Genomic DNA, 6,733 nt, shown 5'->3' on the forward strand with positions numbered 1-6,733 from the left:
CCTTATTGTACCATAGATATGCATGCCATCCAAAGGCGTTGTTAAACCCTTCCAAATCCAATACGTCAGTGTCTTCGAGAAGTAGCCAGTCTTTTAGCCAGCAAAAGGCTGCGGCTTCATAATACAACTTTAAGTCCGGCAGGGCAAAGCCCCCTCTTTCTTTTGCATCAGTTAGTATCTTAAACTTAATTCTGGGCTTTTTGCCCTGCCAGACAAATTTAGATATATCTCTCTGCCACTTCCGGAAGCACTCTGTTTTATCCACAATCTGCAATGTTTGAAACAAAAACAACATCCTTGGCAATACATTCATCTTAACAGCAGCAATTCGGCCTAACAAAGAAAGCTTCAATTTTGTCCAACTATCCAAATCTCTCTTAATTTCAAACCAACATTTTTCATAGTTATCCTTAAATAGACTCAGATTTTTTGCTGTTATGTTTACCCCTAGGTACTTTACTTTTTTGACCACAGTTAGTTCTGTTTCTCTCTGAAACTGTTCCGACTCTACATCTGTCAAATTTTTCCCCAACACCTATATTGTTTCGCTCCGACCTGAATCCCTTCCACCAACCGGTCCCCTCTAATCATATTCAAGAACACCTCCAGAACTGATATAAACAACAAAGGGGAAATCGGGCAGCCTTGTCGTGTTCCTTTTTCAATTTTAAACTCTTCAGTGACCACATTGTTTACTATCAATTTAGCCTTTTGTTCTGAATATATTGCATCAATCCCATTCTCAAAACCCCGACCCACTCCCATTTCTTTTAAATTTCCCTTCATAAATTTCCAAGAGATATTATCAAAGGCCTTCTCCGCATCTATAAAGATTAGCACTGCTTTTGTATTTATATCAGTTTGCAAAAGCTCCAAAATGTCAATAATGTTCCTTGTATTGGCAAACATGTGTCTACCTGGGAGAAAGCCTGCCTGATCTTTATGAATTACTTCGTTTAAAACTTTTTTATGTCTACTTGCCAAAACGTCTGCAAATATTTTATAATCCACATTTAAAAGGGAGATGGGACGGTAGTTCTTAAGTTGTGTCTTTTCAGCTTCCGATTTTGGTATCAATGTGATGAAAGCTTCCTTCCACGATTCCGGCGCCCTCCTCCCCTCCATAATTTCATTGCTAACCTCCATCAATGGTTGTATCAAATGGTCTTTTAATATCTTATAGTACTTGGAGGTTAGCCCATCTGGTCCTGGAGTTTTGCCCAGTTTCATGTTTTGAATGGCTTGGTGACTTCAGTGCCCTAAACCCGGTTTCTGTTACTCAGCATTGTGTTTTGTAAATGCATTGGGCATTTTTAATTTTTTTTTTTACTTGACCAAACTTTTGGGATCCAAGACCTTTGGCTGACACGCTTCCCAATGATGCCTGTAATTCCTCGGCCGTAGGACATCGCAAGTGATCTTGTAAAGCATAAAGCTATTCTGCACATGAGCTCCTCTTAATACCAAGGCATGGTGCTGCTAGACGTGCCTCAAAAGCAGAGCTATCCCTGGAACACATGGAATGAAAAGCAACAACAGGAGCACATTAGCACCGGTGGACAAGGGGGCTTTGATATGGTCTGCAGTCCTTCGGGGGGCAGGTGATCGTACATGGGTGGAAAATGTGGGGAAGGTGGAAGTGAAGGACCACTAGGAATGTCAAAAGCAGCAAGGCGACATAATGTAAATGTGACTAGGAAAGAGATGAGTGTACCTGTGAGTCGTAAGGTATATGGGCTGAGCCTCTTGGGCTTGCTGATCAGAAGGTCGGCAGTTCGAATCCCCATGACGGGGTGAGCTCCTGTTGCTCTGTCCCAGCTCCTGCCAACCTAGCAATTCGAAAGCATGCCAGTGCAAGTAGATAAATAGGTACCGCTGCGGCAGGAAGGTAAACAGCATTTCCATGCACTCTGGTGTCCGTCACGGTGTCCCGTTGTGTCAGAAGCAGTTTAGTCATGCTGGCCACATGACCTGGAAAGTTGTTTGTGGACAAACGCCGGCTCCCTCGACCTGAAAGCAAGATGAGCGCCACAACCTCATAGTCACCTTGGACTGGACTTAACCATCCAAGGGTCCTTTACCTTTACCCACGAGTCGTAACATTGGAGGTTGCATGGGAAAGTTATATTTTTGCCTTTACATTTTCTCTATATAGGGATAGAAGATTTGTCTGTCTGGGATGATTTCTCAGTGAGACACAAAATGGGACAAAAACACCCTTGTCAGTGGTTTTTCACAAACTATGGGGGTTTGATAGTTTTCAGAGTGTTGGGAGATGATTTTGTAGCCTTTGCTGCAGGGAGTTGTACACTCACCCCTCAAAGTAATGACTGTACCATATTCAATGGTTATCTTGGTTATGACACCTATGACACGTGGCAGGTCTGTCCAACACACTGCCTAGTCCAGTATCCTAGGATTTGTTTTCTGAATGATTTGTTCCACAACCACTTCTCATTCCACGTCATTGTTTTTATAAGCTGTGTTGCGTTGGCTTCAGTGTAATGACATTTTATTGTTGTGTAGTACTGTAACCCCGCCATGGGATTATATCATGAGCAACAGGAGAGAAATCATTTGCATATAAAAGCAAATAAATAAATACCTGTTCTTTAGCAAACTCCCCTTTGATGGAGTATTTCAGGAATGCAGAAAACTTATTAAATGCATTACCGGGTGCAGAATCCTCATTTCTGAGACTCTCAGATTTCAGATTATATATGTTTCTGGTCCTTACTTTGATACTTTTGGAAGTATGTGGTTCATAACTACTGAAACCTCCGAACCCCCAGAATTTGAGGGGTTTCAGTGCCTTTCTCCTCCAAGATTAAAGGTAAAGGTAAAGGTACCCCTGCCCGTACGGGCCAGTCGTGTCTGACTCTAGGGTTGCGTGCTCATCTCGCTCAAGACGCCGGGAGCCGGCGCCGTCCGAAGACACTTCCGGGTCACGTAGCCAGCGTGACGAAGCTGCAGCTGGTGAGCCAGCACCAGCGCCGCACACGGAAACGCCATTTACCTTCCCGTTAGAAAGCGGTACCTATTTATCTGCTTGCACTTAGGGGTGCTTTCGAACTGCTAGGTGGGCAGGAGCTGGGATCGAATGACCGGAGCTCACCCCGCCGCGGGGATTCAAACCGCCGACCTTACGATCAGCAAGTCCTAGGCACTGAGGTTTTACCCACAGCGCCACCCGTAGCCCAAATACTTTACGCAAGAGAGTTTTAAAAATGCACCGTATGAGATGTCATGCAAATTTGTGCCGTTTGTAGAATGCATTTCTAGTTGCAGAACCCACCTTTTCTTGACATAGATCTTGATTGTACAAGTGTGATGCAGACACAACCCTTGGCCACGTTCATATTATTTTTTTGCTGAACTCTGGAAAATGCATTTGTGTGCAGCAGGCCCTGCCTGATATATGTGGTAGATTGTCTCACAGGAACTGGAAATTCCTTATGTGCCCCAAGCCAATCCCAACCTGTTGCCAATGCTACTTAGACAGCTGTAGCTGATGTTAAAGAGTATGTTTTTCCTCTTCCGGAAGACATGAAAGTTTGACACTGAAGGTACTGAGGTGGTTCTGTGACAACCAAAAGGGTAGTTTATTGGGGGTGTGCCTCCCCAATCCTGGCTCCTCTGATTTCCCCACCCTTTCCCATCTTCAACTGCTTCCTCCTTTGGTAATGGCCAAGGCAATGTTGCTGTGGCTTGTTTCCTGTTTTGTTTCTGAGGAGCACACAGGGGGGAACAAAGTAGGCTGGTTGTCACAGCACCATGGAGAGCTCCGGGACTGCACAGTGTTCCATCCCAACCCTACCTGCCAGGGATCTTCTGCATGCAAAACAGATGCTCTAGCACTAAGCTATGACTCTTCCTCAGCTCTGAGGACTTCCTTATATCCAGAACCCAAAGTTAATAGTGATTCAATATAGGCTGATACTAGTGTTGTCCAGGTGTTAAAAGTTGTCGTGAGAGGGCGGAACTAAGGGAGAGTGATAGGCTGTCAGTCAACAATACCACCTTCAGGTCAATATGAAACTAATGAGTTTTCTTTCTTTTTGCCAAGTCTTGGGTTGTGTTTTCCATACAGGGTGGCACCAGGGTTTGGGCAATTGGCATTTTTTTAAAAAAACTGCAAACATTTAAATTAACTAACATTGTGCAGATGAGAATTGTTTAGATTGTCCTTCCAGGCAGTCACTTTGCAATAACCTTCCTTGCCAGAATCTAGAGATCAAAGCAAAATAAAAATTTGCAACCCGTGAGCTAACATAAGGCTGAGCTCTCTGGAAGGGGAAAGACTTTTCTTGCTTTTTCCTCTTCTGCGTGTGTGTGCGTTGGGAGAAGGGTTCCCGTAAGATGAAAATTGCAGTGGGAGTTTATGACCTTAAGATGAAGCAGGTCTCCTGTTTTTTGTTTAGAATCTGTGGTGTTTTAAAGGTCTGTGCTGTATTATTTATCCTCCTGGCTTTTGCACACGGGGCTTTATTTGCAGAAGGAAAGTGAGGTAATAAATCAGTCAGCTGAAGAGCCAAGGAGGGAGAAAGGAGAGCCAAATAAGTTACTTAACTCACTAAACCCAGATGGAGAGGAAAGAGTCGAGCCAGGAAGGAAGGAGGGAGGAGGAAGACACTCGCGGTGGCTGCCAACTTTTGATTTGGAAATGCTGGTCCTGGGGCAGGGTTAGGGCTTTCAGCAGTGGGGGTTTGCGGGTGGGTAGAACTAATAGCCAAAGTGTTCTCCGATTGCTCCTGTGGTTGGTGATGAAAGGCCCAGTTGGCCAAGGGCCAAACAGAAGGGGTGTGTGTGTTCTTTTCCATGGTCGAGAGCCAGTGTGGTGTAGTAGTTAAGAGCAGTAGACTCGTAATCTGGGGAACCGGGTTCGCGTCTCCGCTCCTCCACATGCAGCTGCTGAGTGACCTTGGGCCAGTCACACTTCTCTGAAGTCTCTCAGCTTCACTCACCTCACAGAGTGTTTGTTGTGGGAGAGGAAGGGAAAGGAGAATGTTAGCCGCTTTGAGACTCCTTAAAGGGAGTGAAAGGTGGGATATCAAATCCAAACTCCTCCTCTTCTTTGTTTTAGTGAATAGCAGCCCCCAAGTGAGTTAGGTCACACCCTGGAAGAGGGTCAGCAGGCGGTGCTGTGGTCTAAATCACTGAGCCTCTTGGGCAGGGGTCAGCCAACTTACTGCGCCTCGGGCCGGTGTCTCCAGCGCCGATCGTGCGGCTGGCCGGAGGCCTGGGGAGCGCGTGCCCATACATGTGAGCACATGCTATTTCTGGCGCACTTCTGGGTTGGAGGAGCACCAGAAATAGCTTGTGTGCATGTGCATGGGCCTCCTCCAACCCGGATGTGCACCGGAAAGAACGCTTGCACATGCTCAAATAATGTGCATGCGCACAAGCTATTTCCAGTGCTCCTCCGCCACGGAAGTGGGCAGCCGCGCAGCGCAGTGCCAGTAAGAGCGGGCAGCGGTAGTGGGTGGCGGGGGTTGCCACAAGCCGGATAAATGAGTCCCTGGGGCCTTATCCGGCCCGTGGGCCTTAGTTTGGGGACCCCTGCTCTTGGGCTTGCTGATCGGCAGTTCGAATCCCCATTGTGGGGTGAGCTCCCATTGCTCTGTCCCAGCTCCTGCAAACCTAGCAGACTGAAAGCACACCAGTGCAGATATATAAATAGGTACCACTGTGGCGGGAAGGTAAATAGCATTTCCGTGTGCTCTGACTTCCATCCCGGTGTTCCGTTGCACCAGAAGCGATTTAGTCCTGCTGGCCACATGACCCGGAAAGCTGTCTGTGGACAAAGGCCAGCTGCCTTTCCTGAAAGCGAGATGAGCACCAAAACCCCGTAGTCGCCTTTGACTGGACTTAACTGTCCAGGGATCCTTTACCTTTTACCATCTCTTTCTCAGTGTGCCATTCCTGTTTGGATGTTGATATTTTAGGCGTATGTTTCAATTCCCTCTTGTCACTGAGATTGTCACAACACCCACCCACCCAGCCTGATCTTTACAAGATTAATCTGAAAATAGCAATGGAGAACATGGGCTCCTTGCGGAAAGGGCAAGAATGAATAGTGCCACCTCCTTGCTGCTTTTAGCTCCATGGGAGATTTAAAAAGACAGCTGTCACTGCTGTCAATGTGGAGCCCTTCACATGTTGTTAGGTGACAACTTGTGCACCTCCTCTGCGAGAGGTCCGGCGGGTGGCAACATGAGAGCAGACTTTTTCTGCGGTGTTCCTCACTTGTAGAATGCTCTCCCCATGGAGTCTCACCTGGCACCTTCACTACATACCTTTAGGTGCCAGGCAAAAATATTCCTCTTCTCCCAGGCCTTTGGCTAATTAGACTATCAATGGTCTTTTAAACAGTGTATGGAGGAGCTGTTTTTGCTGGTTACTATGGTACGTATTTTAGTGTCTCTCTTATCGTCAACTGCCCTGTAATGCTCAGATGAAGGGCAGTGTAGAAATTTAATAAATAAAACAAAACAAAATTAACTCCCATCATCCCTGACCATTGGCCATGTCCGCTCTAGATGATGGGAACTGTAGTCCAACAATGGCTACCCTTGCTGTAGAACAATTCTTAGAGTAAGACAAATTCAGTGGTGCCAGTAATTCAACCCCACCTTAGGTTGGGGCACCTCTCAGTTGTGGGTCCCAGCCCACCAGTGTGCTCCAGATTAAATAAATGTACTTATTTCATGCTTTTCTGTGCATGGATTCCTTT

General features: G+C 46.3%; 1 protein-coding gene across 1 annotated transcript in view; it reads right to left on the reverse strand.

Annotated features, from left to right (window-relative positions):
* Positions 1-6,733, reverse strand: part of LOC307215791 (dual specificity protein phosphatase 13A-like) — a 75,731-nt gene that overhangs the window by 10,356 nt on the left and 58,642 nt on the right. The gene's annotated exons all lie outside the window — the stretch shown is intronic.

This window comes from Podarcis cretensis (genome assembly GCF_951804945.1).
Source record: "Podarcis cretensis genome assembly, chromosome: 5".
Taxonomy (NCBI): Eukaryota; Metazoa; Chordata; class Lepidosauria; order Squamata; family Lacertidae; genus Podarcis; species Podarcis cretensis.